The 15,535-nt window shown below is 42.0% G+C and overlaps 1 protein-coding gene across 7 annotated transcripts in view; it reads left to right on the top strand.

Annotated features, from left to right (window-relative positions):
- The first annotated feature begins 342 nt into the window (after window positions 1–342).
- The window catches only part of NRIP1 (nuclear receptor interacting protein 1), a 258,524-nt gene continuing 243,331 nt past the window's right edge, over window positions 343–15,535 (top strand). For 5 of the 7 annotated variants that reach the window (XR_005019643.1, XR_005019644.1, XR_005019645.1 and 2 more), the window contains exon 1: window positions 343–416. The gene's annotated coding sequence lies outside the window, so the exon portion shown is untranslated. Of the gene's footprint in view, window positions 417–1,188; window positions 1,271–15,535 lie in introns of those variants that run through there. The other 2 variants (XM_036849602.1, XM_036849601.1) reach the window with 2 other exon arrangements.

Below are 15,535 nucleotides of genomic sequence, written 5' to 3'. Positions count from 1 at the left end.
GAGATCAGGCTGCAGGAAACCGGGAGGCTCCTCGGCGCTGCCGCCCGGGCCTCGTGATGTAATTGTTATTTCTTACTCGGAGCCTGAACCGCGGAGAGCTGCCTGAGAAGTGGCAGCCCGGTGCCTTCTGCCTCGTCTTGTAGGGTCAGATTCTTCCCGGGGATGGTGTAGATTCGAGAATTGACTCCGCTGGAGACTTCGCAGTGACAAAGCAGCTGAAGATAAACCCTGCTCCCGGGTCCTCCGCCGTCCGAGGAGCTGAATGGGGCGCTCCTCAGGTCTCCTTCCCAGTTTTCCTCTCGGACTCACTCCGCATTTATCCCTGGCTGCCTCCTACGTGCTGGGCGTGGGGTCAAAGTGACCCGCAGTTAGTGCCCGTGCCCCCCAAGATCAAAGCAAGACACACAGATTACAAGGTGGTGGAAGTTGGGGGTGGGCGAGAGGGAGCCAAGGGGACGCGTGTCGTGGGGCGAAATGGGAGGAGGGGGACGCCTAGGGCGCCGGCACCCAGGAAGGGACCCGGGGAGTCCCGGCCCCCAGGCTGTGCCCCCAACACGAGCCTTTGGCCTGTGTCTCGAGATCGGTCCCCCCGGGGTCCCGGGAGGAGCTGTCCGGGCGCCTTCGGCCGTGGCGGCGGCTGGACAGAGCCGGGAGCCGCGGCGGACGGCGCGGGCGCGTGGAGCACCCACCTCTCCCCGCCGCCGCGGTCCTCCCGCCGCCTCGGGGCCCCGCAGTCCCCGCCCGGCCGGCCGGAGGGCGGGCGAGAAGGAAAACCAGCCAACCGAGGGGGCCCCTCAGCTCCCGCGAGCCTCCGGGACCTGGGCGCCTTCCTCCCGCCCCGGTGACAATGGGAAAGAAGGGGAAAAAAGGGTTAAGAAACTTGGCTGAAGAGCTGAATGGCGTCGAGCGGCGAGGGGAGGGACTGGGCCGCGGCGGACTCAGCGGCGGAGGGAGGAGCGCGGCTGCGGGCGGGCGGCGAGCGAGGCGCTCAAAGTCAGCCTCGCAGACATTGCAGCAGAGCCCCGAACTCGGGAGGCGGCGGCGGCGGCGGCGGAGGAGGAGGCGGCGGCCGAGGCGGAGGGACGACCCGGCCCCACGCCCGCCCGCGCGCCCGCACGCCCGCCCGTGGCCTCGCGTCCGCCGCTGCGCTCGGCAGTGCTGCCGGTCGGAGGCAAGAGCTCGCTGGGGCGCCGAGGGAGGACGGGGCGGTGGGGCGCCTTCGCGGAGTGAGCCTGCCGGAGCCCCGGGCTCGGAGCCGCGGCGGCCTCGGGTGAGTGGCGGCCGCGGCTGGGGGGCTTGGAGGAGCGGCCGCCCGCGCCGCCGGAAACGGCCGGGATCGCGGCCCGCGGCGGCGTTGGCGTTGGCCGGTAGGGCCTCGGGGGCGTCGGGGCGGCGGGGCCGGCGCTGCGGGTGGCGGGAGCGGACGCAGGCGGCGGGGTGGGCTCGGCGGCGGGGCGAGATGGTGGGGGGGGGGATAGTTTCCGGGGAAATTCCGCCTCTCCTGCTGGGTCCGAATCTCCCCGGGAACTCGGGGGGCCCGGGCAGCGGGGCCGCCAAGTTGTGGAGTTGGCTCCGGGCTCACTGGCGCGTCCGTGCCAGTCCTGGGCCGGGGGGCGGCCTCCGGGTGGCCCCTGAGCTGGGCCGGGGCGGGGAGGGGGGGCGGCGCGGGCCGGGGTCGCGTCCCGCTCGGCTGCTCCCTCGACCCCGAGCCCTGGGCGCTTCTCGCCGCGCCGCTCCTGCTGCCCCGGGCGTCCTGGGCGGCGCCGGGCGCAGCTCCCCGCCTCTCACCCGGGTGCCTCCCTGTTCTGTGCTCGCGGATCCCGGGCCGGGGAAAGTGGGTAGGAAAAGAGACCGCGCTTCCGATCCCCGGAGGACCCCCGGGTCCAGCCCAGCCCGTCGGTACTTGTCCTTCCCCTCCCGAGGGAGAGGCCCCTTCGACCCGAGGCCTCAACCATCACTTTACCCCTGAGCCAGAAACCGGGCTCACATCTAGGGTGAGCTCCGTGCAGGTCCTGGGAGGCTTCGGGAGGCTTGTTTTTCACTCTTATATGTGTGTCCTCTTCTACTACTAGTGCATGTTGTTGTTTTATGAAGGGTTTCTCTGGAAATATTCTACAAACCGTCATATCCTTTCCAAAGTAGTTTCCAAATTTTAATCAAGAGTTGGTGTTCAGTCTGAAGGAACAAAGGAATCAACTGTGTCTTAGAGGTGAACAAGCTGGGAGTCTGTGACACATGTTGATCTCTGAAGCATTACAGGAGTTTCTACCTTCTATCTCGTTAGGGATTGCAGTTGGGTTTTGAAGATAGTAGAAGAACAGAATGATAAGTAGTTTTGCTTTTTAAATTTTTTTAATAGAGCATTTTTATTTTGGAAAAGAATTAAGACCTTCTTAGCCACAAGGATTTTTCACTCAGTTGGTGGAACTGAGTTGGAGTTTGTCTCCGGTAATGTAAATGATTAAATGTGAGATTGTGCGGGAAAAACTGTTTCCAGAGGAAGAGAGACCATCCGTAGGTGTCCAAAGTAAAAATGGTTGTCCGTTTATAGATGATGATTGCTGTTTACATTTGGGGGGGGGGGTTGGGGGAGAGTGGTATTTGTGAAGCAAAGAGCTTTAGTAATTCATTCTTCAAAGTTATGAATTGCATTGAACCTGCTTGTTAGTGAATCATGGTTTTAGCAAGTGGGTGGCATCTTCCTGATGTGATTATTCAGTGTTTAATCACTAGTTCGGCACCCTTGTTGAAGAGACACTGAAATAAGTGGACTTTTTAAACAAATGCTGCTTCATCTGCCTGGCACCTAAGTGTGGGTTGCTGCCTGGAGTATTTTGAAGTGTTTTTCAACTTCTAAGTAAGTTGCTCTGGTTTTGCCCAGCAGTTTGGTAATGTGGTTTGAGTTTAGCTGGTTCAGAGAGTAGTGGCTTCGTCACCAGTGCTAACTTTTTTCTGCCTGGAATTAGTTCCTAGAGACAAAGAAGATTCAGTCAATGGAGCATCCCCTATCCTGCAGGCTGTAGGATTGTTACTTTAGCCTGTTTCATACACTCTGGTGGGGAAAGACCTCTTTGCATACTTAGCCCTGAAAGTGCCCTAGGAGCATGAGGAAAATACGTATTAAAAACAAACAAAAAAGAGGACTACTCATTGTTGGTTTTACTCCAGTGCGCTCTCTACAGTGCCTTTGAGGTAGTTGAAAACCAGTTTTAATGTCTGGACCCACTTCCTGAATGTGTCTCGAAACTTTTACTAATTTAACACCCTAAAATATTGTAAGGTTGCAGTAAAAAGGTGTCTGTAAAAGAGGCTAAAGGCTCCTCTGACTCTTGCAGTTTTTTAAGAGCAAAACATCATGCTAAAAAAATAACCTATACCACCACCTAGAGTCTTGTTTGTTAGTTTATTGCTCCTGAAGTTTGCTTAAATTGATATGTCTCTTGTGGTTCCGATATAGCCAAAGAATTATTGAGAAATGCTAGCTTTCAAAACGCATTCTAAGAGAACAGTTATTTGTGTAATAAATAGCAAGTGCCAATTTAAATTATCCATGCTACCTTTACAATTGAAAATTATGACATATTAAGTTGAGTGGGCTATTCACCAAGAGATATTAATTCAAAAGAGTCTAAAACAAGAAATTTTCTGCTCGTGCTCCAGGTAGCTCTCATTGCTTAAAGATTCTCTGCATGGTTACCAGAGATTCAAGAAATCTTACAAATTAAATACCATTAGGACTTTTTGAGGTCCAGGTAAAACAAAAGCAATGATCAAATAAAAATATAAGGGAACATTACAAGTCCAGAAATGCTGGCAACTTGAAAGGTAAGAGAGAATGTAGGCTATAGTAGAGTTGTGGTTCAGAGATGTGAAAAGTAAAATCAACATGAAATAAAGTGGTAATCTGTCTTGCTAGTAGTTTATACACAGTAAAGCAATCTGTTAAATGGGAGACCTTAGGAAGGCAGCTCTGTTGCCATGTGGTTTAGCACGTTGTCCAGGTAGGAAGTAACATTCCTTCTTTAAGCGGTGTAACTGGAGACAAAGATGCCTCCAAGATCTTTAATTAAATACCAGTTGAACAGAGAGAACTGGAGCACTGTATTAATTCTGTCAAACATCACTATTTTAGAACATTGAGGACAACTAAAAATGAATTAACTCATATCTGAAAGCAGAGTTTTATGGAAGGTGACAGGTGAGCCAAAATATGTCAATCTAATGGCACAAATAGGGAGATAAGGAGATATGTCATTCTTGGCTTCCTAGAAAGATGAGAAGGAAGAAGGTTATTATTAATTGTACAGATTCCATTGGAAACCAGTACTAGAAGACAGTGGCATAGAAGTAATTTTACATCAGAGTGGTTTAGGATATGTGATGTTAAAGGGATTCGGTTTTTAGTTTTAAAATTTTACGATTGTAAGAAACTTAAAAGGTCATTTTGAAGTGTTGTTCTGAAAAAGCAATGATAGCTTTGTGTATCAGGTTAAAAAAATAATTCTGCCCCAAATAAGTTCAAAACAGCTAATTTTTTTTTTTTAATTTTATTTATTTATTTATTTATTTATTTATTTATGGCTGTGTTGGGTCTTCGTTTCTGTGTGAGGGCTTTCTCTAGTTGCGGCAAGTGGGGACCACTCTTCATCGCGGTGCGCGGGCCTCTCACTATCGCGGCCTCTCCTGTTGCGGAGCACAGGCTCCAGACGCGCAGGCTCAGCAATTGTGGCTCACGGGCTCAGTCGCTCCGCGGCACGTGGGATCCTCCCAGACCAGGGCTCGAACCCGTGTCCCCTGCATTGGCAGGCAGACTCTCAACCACTGCGCCACCAGGGAAGCCCCAAAACAGCTAATTTTTATTAGGAGAAAATTGTTCACTTTAAATTGTGATAGGTTTAGTTTTGCTTTTCAAACTTTAGATTGCCGGATACAGTCAGGTTTTAAAGTGTAGGTGAACAGAGAAGAGGCATTCCAGTTTGTCTGTCTATACCCCACCTCTCTCTCTCCTTATTGCTCTCTTGTCCCCTTTTCTAAAATAAGTAGCTTCTACATCTGTGGATGTTTTCTTCCATGAAAACTGCCTTCATTTGTAGCTTCCCTTCTTGGCTGTGCTGGGATGAAGGTTCTTTACTCTTGAGCTTTTTCCATATGCCCCTTCACGTGGCTACACACAGTGAGGGTGGGTTTTGTTTTGGTTGGTTTCATAGTGATTTACTGTTAACATGGATGAAGACTAGGGAAAAAAGCATTTACTGTTCTAACAAAACCCTTTGTACCCATCTTCCAACTAGAGAAATATTTTTATGAAAAGCAACTTTTGATTACTATTGAAAAGTCAGAGAAACAGAACAGAATATGGGGTGGGGAGGGGTGGAGGGCTTTCAGGATAATGAGTATGAATCTGAGAATTAAATTGTTCAAGATGCATTTCCTTAAGTTGCAGTTTTTTGAGGGGACTGTCTTGGGGGAAAATGAGCAAACTCATTCTGTAATGTTTAGATTAACACAACAATGAGGGAAATATGGCACCAGGATGGTCACTAAGACTTGAGAAGGTAAAAATCAAGCGTGTCAGATGGTGAAGCAGGCCAATGGAATGGAACTGAGGGTTATATCCAGAGGTTGGAATGAATAAAAAGTAAATGGAGGAGAGAGATCTTGTTTCCATATCCTGGTTGCATCTGGTGCTGAAGCAGGGACATGTTTGCTGATGGTAATGGAGTTCCTTTTATGAGGTCATCAATATTATAAAAATAGTGGTGGTTTGAGGGGGAGAAATGACAGGTTCCCCACTTGTGCATGTGTACACTGTTTTTGAATGTCTCTTAAATATATCTAAACTGGAAGGTCAAAATTGGGTACCAGCATAGAACCAGGAGTTAGGGAGTAATAGTTTATTTGGAAGGAAATGAACTAAAAATAGACCACCTTTTCTTTATTCTTTTGAGATATGGTGTTTTCCAAGGGTCTTATTGAACATGGAAAACAGAGTGCTGAGGTTTGGGTGGTGAACTGGAGAACTCTTTCATAAGATTTCTGATAAAGGTAACTTCATGTAAATAACCCCAGAAAGAATGCTTTCTTTAAGCACATTATCTTGTGATTCAAGGGTAAGGGGAAAATTGGGACCAAAGAGACCTCTGAAATCTTAGCAAGGTTTTTTTGCAAACTGTAATACAGTTGCCCATCTGTTGTTTTTTGGTCCTTGAAACTTAATGTTCAAACTGAATATTTAGGATTCTAAAAATTAGAGTTTATTTAGAATAGAAATTTCCTTTTGTTTTGCTACAGGTATGAAGAGTAATTTTAATTTTTCATAATAAGTATAGGTATTGAGATAAGTAGGATGATATACTAATTGTTGTCACTGTTATAGTACATACTCTGCATTATGAACCTTAAAATTCAAATTGATCCCTACACTATCTTGCAAATACTACAAATAAAACATAGCATTTCAGGATATCATTACACCTGAAACATAATTTTTCTTAAATTCATAAAACATTGAGAACAAGAATGAGGAAAAAGTAAAGATGATACATTTTACCATTGTTATTAGGATTTTGTTAAAATTAGCACCTTGAACCAAGCTAGAGATAACATTTAGCCTAGAACTCTAGGAGTAATATAATGAGAAGCGGATTTGAAGAATTTAGAAGACTGGCAACTCAGAAATGTAGAAAAAAATTACTCTTTGAAGTTATGGAAAAAAAGGACTCCACTGTATTTACTTAGTAGTACTAAGATTTTTTTTAAAGCTAAACCAGATTTTAAGATAGTTGTTGAAGATAATGTATGGATAATTACCTGTTAAAGAAATTATAATTTATATGTTTTTTGATTGAAACAAATTCAAGAAGAACTCCAGAATATGTTGAAACTTTGTCTAGGAAGGTGCTTGTGACATCCGTCCATCCTCCCCACCTCCCTCCGTCCCTCCCCACCTCCCTCCCTCCCTCCCCACTTCCCTCCCTCCTCACCTCCCTCCCTCCCTCCCTTTCATTCTTCTTTCCTTCCTCTTTCAATAAACAGTGCTGGGGTTAAAAAAAAGGCATTTTGTTAAAACTTGGGAATGGACTTGCTTCTCTGACAGGGTTAATAGTTGTGTTTGAAATTCAAAGCTAGCATGGTTCACTGTCCCCAATTTTTTAACTTGGTACACCTCAGGGAGTAAAAACTCTAAAAAGCTCTAAACCCATCTTGCCTCTTTAACTTTGTGTCATTCAGCAAAAATATCTTTAAGGATGGGAGGAAGAGACCCTTATTTGCCTTAAATTCCAGGTCACTGTGTGACTAAGCCAAGAGTTTCAAGAAATATTAAACTAGAAGCTCGCTGGGAATTTGAGTCATCAGCTTAAGATACCACTGGGACCAGGACAGCTCTGATTGACCTGATGTTGGTGTTTATTCAGAGCTTTGGTGGAAAGGAGTCTCTCACCCTTGGACTTTTAATTAAGAAAGTCATTTTTCAGTCTCCTGTTAAATGATAGGGCTACTCCTTGTTTTCAGATCTGTAATTTGCTGATGGATTGAGGATAGCTCAGGAACTAAGGAGTTTGGAACTTGTGGTTTTTTTTTTGCAGTCTGCTTTGATTATTTTACTTTTACCTTCTTTACCAGCTATGTGAGGGTACTAGGTAAAAGTAAGGTGATTAGCTTTAGGTAAGAGAAAAGCTAAGCCACGTAGCGGCTGAGCTAGCTTCTTGTAGTTGTGTGCTTTCAATTGTTGAATTTGCCTGTACTGTACCTAACATGTGAACATGTTAAATATGTTACTGCGTTAAAAAAAGATGATAATTTAGCATTGCAATAGTAAGAAAGGAAATTATGTTTATAAGCAATCTTGGAATTAGAATATTACTATAATTTTGGAGATTTAATGACCTAATGTGGTTAAGAGAGCCTGACATATAGCAGAGCACAATCAAAGTTTGAGGATTAGAAGTTTAAAAGAGACTTCTGTCTTGAGGAATTTACCTAGAAATAGAGAGATACGAAACGTTTAAGGGATTATAACTGGTTTTTAAAAAGCATACTTTTTAAGAATTTTTTTTTGATTCCCGAATTTATGAATTTATAGTAATCTACAGTAGAGTGGTAGATTTATACCCTGGAAAAGAAACAAATTAAGGGAAGGAAGGAGGACAGAAGAAGGTGGAGAACAGCAAGAAAAAGTATTTGAAAACATGTGAAACACTCACAAATGGGATATAAGAAATACGCTCAAAATGAAACTAATCACAGTTGTAGTTTTTCCCCTAAAGGGAGTATTTACACAATGGGTCATATAGGCTCAGGTCTGACTTTTGAAAAGCATATTTTAAAAAAGTGTTTCTGTTTTGTTATTCCACACATATTTTTCTAGCTTAGGTTCTGCTGCTAAATCGATGTATGATACTGATGAAAGGAAAGGCCTTTCATGTGTCTGGGCAACATGTGTAGAATCTGTAGAACAGGGAGGTTAGATTTCATTTCTAAATTCTGAAATTCTGACTGTATATCAATATATGCTGTTGACAGTAAGCAGTAAAGATTTCAAGGTTACGGTTTTGAAAGGAGTAGAGATGATGGGTCAAAACTTGAAATATAAAAAGGTTATTTAGTTACCTGTCTTTTGCCTTTTCCTTTTTTACTGCGGGGAGGAGTAGGGAAAGGAAGAGGATTTGGGGATACCTGCTTTGTGCCAGGCATGGTGCTGGCTGCTTTACAGTTCCCCTGTGACGTATAGGTATCATTTTCTCTACTTTACAGATACAGAGACCTAGTCTGAGAGATGCCTGAGTAACTTGCCTGAGGTCACACAGCTAATTTCATTGATAAAATTTGCTTTTCCATGAGAATATGCCATCTTTTGAAGAGAAAACCAGTCTTTCTCTGATTTTTAGAAAATCATTCTTAAAAAAATCCCTGCTCCCAGCCTGAGAGCCTCAGGACTCAAGCAGCATTCACCCAGCCTGGCTTCTCAAAGATCAGTCCCACTGGGAAGGCACCCTGTTTCCAAGAAATGTTTCTGCCACAGTTGCTGTGAGTTCTCAGAGAGCTGATGTCCTGCTCCTGCGCTTGCGTAAGGAAGATGTAGTCACCAAGGGCAGCTGTGCGGGCTCTTAGCTCCTGTGAAGTGGACCTCAGAATTGCTACAGTGTTCTTTGAGGCAGAGAAAGCAACTATGTTTCTTGATATAATTCATTAAAAGAGCTTGTCATGGTCTTAATCCAAGTGTTCCCCAGGCTAATTATGTTTGTGCACTTCAAGGAGCAGTTGTAGCAAATGCAAAGCCATAGCTTTTCCTGGTTGAAAAGTTAAATCTCTTGACTGTTATGGTTCTTAACATGATTTTTATTTTTATTGTCCTATGTTCACCCCCAGTAATTTTATTTTAAAGACTGTGCTATGCTAATGAACTAGTCTCTGTAATAGGAAGAGGAAATTGACAATGCATTTGTGAATTTATCAGAAGGATGCAGAAATCAAGAGATGAGGAGTATTTGGCTTCATTTTGGGAGTAGACCACGGTCAGGAAAGAAGTTTTTGAGTTAGGGAGGTTTGAAGCACATCATGTATTTTGAAGTACAGGTCAGGCATGTTCTTTTATTGTTGGAGCCGTGAGAAATGGAGTTATAAACCTCTCCACCTCTTTTTACTTTCCTCATTTAAAATTTATGGAACTTTGAACCAAAAGACTCAAGCTGAGTGGTTCCCTCTACACTAAAAGGTAGTCAAGTTGAAACCGTATTGGAGACACAAGGATGAGTAATAATGCTCATATACATAATATTTTTTAGTGTGCTTTGGATTTTGAAATGCCAAGTAAATGTTGGATAAACAAAAGGGTTTGTATAAAAGCTGCAAAGGAACATTTTACTATGATCTTTTATTAAGAAACTATATTGTATCTGGCCAAATAAGAGAGAAACTGTGAAGGTGAACAATCTGGGTAAAAAAATTTTTCTGGAGTTCAGATATGTATTTATATTATTTCCCTAACACATCCATGCCTTTTTTAAAAGTTAATTGAAATAGACTGAATCTGCATGAGGCCAAGCATTGAAGATGGAAGGTTTTTATTCACCACCTGGTTCTTTCCCAATATCTGGATGTTTGGTATTATTGAGGCAGAACTCAAAGCAGTGCACTGTTCACTTTGTTAGTAAAATGCTACCCTTACCTGTCTTGGTGATCCTTGACTGACCTGAATCAACATTATGTTTTCTTCCGTTTTTTGTTTTTTTTTTTTTCCTTTTTGCTTGGGCTTTCACAAACTGAAGTACTTTCATAGCATCCTTAGATATCAGGTTGGAAGGAAATTTGATAGAAGCTATGGAATTTCTGGGTTTAAGTGCACTTGTTCTAGAGGTACCTTGTCCTACTTCCTCATTTTCAAGCAAGTCGGTGTATAGAGGCATCTTGCTTAACAGAAAAGCACATAGGATAGGTCGTTGGTGTGGACTGTAAATCAAATAGAGATAAGTGCTACTATTTCACTTACACACCTTTTTCTTTTCTCTTGATCCTCCTCGATTTTTGTCTCCTTTTTCCCCTGTTTTCCCTTTTGTTCTCTTAATTTCTCACTTGTTCTTTTCTTTTTAATGGCTAGGTATCCATGTGACACAGTAGGGTAAATGATTACTCGTCTCCCAACATTTTTGACATTGTTGTTAATTTAAAATTTCCAAAACATTTTTTGTCTGCATCTTGCAGAGGAGGACACTGGGCACCTAAGAATTTAAAACCAACAGCTGGCAACTGGCTGAACCCAGGGTGAGAAATCAAGTCTTGATGCATTTCACACTCTTTTGTTTGTTTGTTTTTACTAAAGCAATCTCAGAAAGAGGGGCTTTCTGTACCAGGTGTTAAGGAATAGTTAATAACCTTTGGTGATGGATCCAGCAGTACACTAAGTCTAAGCTAAGCCCAAGGGAGGACCTCTGATAATCAGGACTGGGTCTGAAGGAGTGGAGTGAGCAGGGCCAGCCCTATCATCCTTGTTTTTTGTAGCCTGTTTCCTTCTCATGCTATTAAAATATGGTCTTCAGGACAGTCTTGTGATTCATTTGATATTCTAGAACTTGGGATGTATTTTCTAGGGTGAGAATTTAAGAAGAGAAGCTTTACAGTACAGGTGAGCATCTGTTCATGCATTAGCTTTGTTTCTACATGTTATATACATTTCTGAGTTCTATTTAAAATTCAGTAGGGGAACTTTTATGTGTCGATTAACAGAGTCAGGTTAACTTTAGTGGACTAGTGTGGTCAGAACAATCACAGGCGAGCTGTGCTTACTACCGAAGAGTAATATTCTAAAACTATTAGTGGAGGTGGTTGGGTCTGTTGGTTCAATTGGGAACAGAATACAGAGGTTATGGGCCCCACTCCGTATTCTCCTTTGAAAAGGTAGCATATCAGATGCAAGGACACTGTGTAGACCAGGGGTGATCAGTGCCCTGAACCAAGTGCACCGAGGTCCACCCCTCTAGAAAGAGAGCAAGAGAGAAGAAACCTAATGGTAGCCGTTGATGTCGGCCACAGACTGACCACATTCCTCACCTTGGTGAAGCAAATTGGAAAGGAATATTCTCACTCACGGGACAGTGGACGAGAGAGTGTAGGTGCTCAGTACAGTCTCCAAGCCTCTAACAAGATCAGATTTGTCTCTCACAATTCCTTGTACCCCTGATTGGGATAGTCTCACACTTGTTTAATGTCTGTCCTCCTCAATAGAGGGTAAGTTCCATGAATAGGAGCTTATTCATCAGTGTATTGTTGGTGCTGTAGGTGCCTGGCATACAGAAGGTTGTTAAAACATTTGTTGAATTGAACTGTACCAATCCCAACTATTGGTGAAATCTGGCTTTTTTGGGGGTTAGGAATCGGGCCTCTATGTATTTATACATTAAAAACTGCTAAATACCATGACTAACTTATGCATAATAGCTGCTGTTCTACAGTTTTTCTTTGGTCTATTTAAATTAGAACTTCTATAAGAAATAATATTTCTTCCTTGAAATTTATCATCTTCTTTCCAGGCATATTTATTATGAAGGAAAAAGTGAAACTAACTGTTGGTGACATTATAATTATTTGGCATTAGACATTGTTCTGTAATACTAAGTTTCTTGAAAAATACACAATTTATAACACATTAGAATGCATGTTCAGCGAAATTGGGGGAGGCAACATTTAATTTTTTTTAAAGAAATGAAACAATATTTCTAGAGCCTTATGGGCAATTTCCTTGGCCTCACTTGCAGTAGTCATAAGGATCCACCAGCTCAGCACATTTAATTGCATTGAATTTGACTGCTTGAGACACTGGAGGCATCTCAGAATCTCATGTTTAGCATTAATTTTGACGTTCAGTAATCTTAAAAGTTAGAAGGTATCAGGAAGGACTTGATGATTCAAAACCTAGTAAATTATAGACCTTAAGTAGTATATGAAGCTCTTCTGTTATTTTTTAAAATTAGGATTTGCTCTTCACTAGAGGTGAATTTTCTGACTGTTAGAACATTATCACGTTCAACTTGATTAATAATGCTAAGTTGGAAAAGAAAATTATTTTAAAATGGAGCTCAGAAATTTATAGACCAGCAGTTAATTCTCAAATGCTAAAGAAAATGAGTAGATTATCTGGGACATAAATATACAGCACTGAGATTTAACAAATGCTCTTATAATGACTTTAACCCAGTTTCTTGCTTGTGAAGACAATAGTTTTTACTAAACTTTATGCATGCTTAGAAGTAGATGCTTTTTGTAAACAGAAAAAACACCTCTCAGGGCTCATGTATTTTTCTATTCACAAGTAAATAGCAGTGAATCATATAAATCATAGTAAAAGAAGATATACAGGCTAATGGACTACTGTCCAAAGTAGAATAGTAGAAAAATTAGCACATTTACTATTAATGTGGTATATTCTACTTTGTGTTTGCATCAGTGCTGAACTGCTCTTTCCTTTCAATTGTTCCTTAGTGTCAGTCAGTATGTTGTAGAGTACGTGGATTTTATGCACTAGTATAACTTTCCCACTGTTAAATTCCTCAGTGTCTGAGACCCAAACTTAATTTCTATTTTTACGAGCTGACTCTTGTAATTAAGGCATGATATCTCATTTAAACTAACATTAATATCATGGACAACAAGGTCCTACTGTATGGCATAGGGAACTATATTCAATGTCCCGGGATAAACCATAATGGAAAAGAATATAAAAAAGAATGTATATATATATATATATATATATATATATATATATGTGTGTGTGTGTGTGTGTGTGTGTGTGTGTGTATATATGTAAAAAAAATTAACATTAATATCGTTTGCAGTAAAAAAAGGTGACCGAGACTCTGAATCATTAGTTTGCTGCTAGTTGTTCTTGCTGTCAGTGTTTGTTTTCCCTTTGACTGCTCATCTACCTGCATATGCTACATATTATAAATTCTTGTGTATATTCCTTCTGATGATGCCAAGAAAGTACCATTCTAATAACATAAGCACATTCACTTTGAGTTTTACTTTTGTACACATTCTACTTTTACCCCTTAAAAAGTAGTAAATTCTGTCATTGAAGTTGTTCATCACTGTTTCTTTTGAAAATTGTTATATGTTCCACTTAATGGCATATTATCTTAACCTGTAAGGTTCCAGGTGGCTAAAGGCAAAAATAACAGTATTGGTTAATACTGAAAATAGATAAAAATGGGTCTTTGGGCAGTCAATAAAAGGATAAAAGTAAAATCTGACTTTAAATCTTTCAAAAATCTGAAATTAATATGCATTTCCTCACATGATTCACAGGTAGAAATCCAAATTTTGTTTGATGTTATTTTAAAAGGAACTATTTTGAGATATGTCAGAGCACACGGTTCTTTTTTTTTTTTTTAATTTTATTTATTTATGGCTGTGTTGGGTCTTGGTTTCTGTGCGAGGGCTTTCTCTAGTTGCGGCGAGCGGGGGCCACTCTTCATCGCGGTGCGCGGGCCTCTCACTGTCGCGGCCTCTCTTGTTGCGGAGCACAGGCTCCAGACGCACAGGCTCAGTAGTTGTGGCTCACGGGCCCAGTTGCTCCGCGGCATGTGGGATCCTCCCAGACCAGGGCTCAAACCTGTATCCCCTGCATTGGCAGGCAGATTCTCAACCACTGCGCCACCAGGGAAGCCCCGTTTGATGTTATTAATGTTTGTTTTCATGTGTCATAGTGAGAGTGGTGAAACAGTTTTTTCTAGTTGTATGAAGTAAATGGAAAGAGGAATAGCACTTAAACTAAAATTCCCCTGTGATGATAGCATGTTAGTTTGGACTGTGTTTGATTTTATTTTACAGTGGAATTTAAACTTTTTTGATTTTATTTTTTGGGATTCTGGTAAATGTTGAACAGCAATCAGTTTACGTATAGGTGTAAAAAAGATATTTTTAAAGATAACCAGCTTTTTCCATTTGAGGATAAGTAGCGAGTTGTTGCTTTCTGTAGCTTCAGTCATTTGTTCTATTGAATACTTAAATGAAGCATCAGTGAAGAAAAAAATTTGTACTTGCACCTATTGCCTTGGGAGTGTTGCAGAATTTAGCAGTTCTCAGATGGCCATTGTTCCTTTTAAAAAGAAGAAAAGTAGTGAGCGGATAGAAAGTTTTGGTGTGGGGAGGAAAGGAAATATTACCTCAAAACTCTGTTGACGTGCTCATTTGTTTTGCTTTAGGCCTATTTGTGTAGTGAATTTTAGTGGGTGGTGAAAAGTAATAATGTGTTGAAAATATTAGTATCCTTAATACACTTCTGGGTGGTTTGACTATAAATCAGAGACACGATGGAGAATAAAGGATCAGAGCTAGAAATTGGATAGGTTTCAGTGTGGTTCAACTGAAGCTGTGAAATGGGTGAGTCATTTAATGTTTTCTGGCCTCAGTTTGTAAAATAAGGGGGTGAACCAGAATGATCATTTGGTTCTTCTAGACTCTATCAGAATCAGTATCACTTCAAAAGTGAGGTTTTACTGTCACATGCGTGGAGTAACAAACAGGGTGCATAGAACTAAGGGCTGTGAGGATGTCCCTCATGATTTTTTGAGCTTGGCATTTAATATTTTACAGCAAAGTTTTTAGTTTAACGTAATTGAACTTGTACTAGATAGGGTTAATAGGCTAGAACAAAAGGTCAAAGCATAAGGCATTAGGCTTAATTAAGGGAGAGCAGGAGTGGCAGGAGTGTGTGACAGTTAAATGGGTTTCCCACAGACTAATGTCGGTTCCCGTGCAACCATGCCTCAACTTAAGAGGGTTATTTTGTGCAAAGGGCAGCAGTGATTAGCAGTTTGACATGCCAGACACTTCTGGCCAATCCCATCTGTTTTAGAGGTTAAAAAAGCACACCTTTATGAGCTGATGGATTGATTTGTGTGCCCGTCTGGTAAAGATTAGAAGTCCAAGGCCAGTGCAGTAAATGTCAGTTACAGAATATTGTACTTTCTTCGTTGGCTCATTGTTTTAACCGTCAACTGTTTTATAATGGGGGATAACTGCTGTTTATGGAGTCGAG

This window comes from Balaenoptera musculus, chromosome 4 (genome assembly GCF_009873245.2).
Source record: "Balaenoptera musculus isolate JJ_BM4_2016_0621 chromosome 4, mBalMus1.pri.v3, whole genome shotgun sequence".
Classification (NCBI taxonomy): domain Eukaryota; kingdom Metazoa; phylum Chordata; class Mammalia; order Artiodactyla; family Balaenopteridae; genus Balaenoptera; species Balaenoptera musculus.
The sequence above is the reverse complement of the archived record's forward strand: the minus strand, read 5'-3'. Positions and strand labels throughout refer to the sequence as shown.